The sequence below is a fragment of the Geospiza fortis genome, unplaced genomic scaffold (assembly GCF_000277835.1).
Source record: "Geospiza fortis unplaced genomic scaffold, GeoFor_1.0 scaffold55, whole genome shotgun sequence".
NCBI classification, from domain to species: Eukaryota; Metazoa; Chordata; class Aves; order Passeriformes; family Thraupidae; genus Geospiza; species Geospiza fortis.
Genome location: NW_005054308.1, coordinates 2,841,986 through 2,842,218, shown reverse-complemented (window position 1 = coordinate 2,842,218; position 233 = coordinate 2,841,986). Strand labels below are relative to the sequence as shown.

Below are 233 nucleotides of genomic sequence, written 5' to 3'. Positions count from 1 at the left end.
ATTTTTTTCTGTAAAGTTTTTTCCTCCTTTCCTGTAACTTTAAAACTTTTTTCTCCCTTTAATTTTGGTCCCCCTTTCCAAATTCCCTTTAAATCTTTCCCTTAAAAAAAACCCCAACAAACCTAGAATTGCTTTTCCCTCGTCACTCTTTTCTTTTCCCCCCCTGCTTCCCTCCGCGCTCGGGCGGCCCGCGGGGGGCTCGGCAGGCTGCGGGCGGGCAGGCGTCGCGGGAT

General features: G+C 49.4%; 1 protein-coding gene across 1 annotated transcript in view; it reads right to left on the bottom strand.

The window, feature by feature from the left end:
- Positions 1–233, bottom strand: part of TCF7 (transcription factor 7) — a 134,393-nt gene that overhangs the window by 66,147 nt on the left and 68,013 nt on the right. The gene's annotated exons all lie outside the window — the stretch shown is intronic.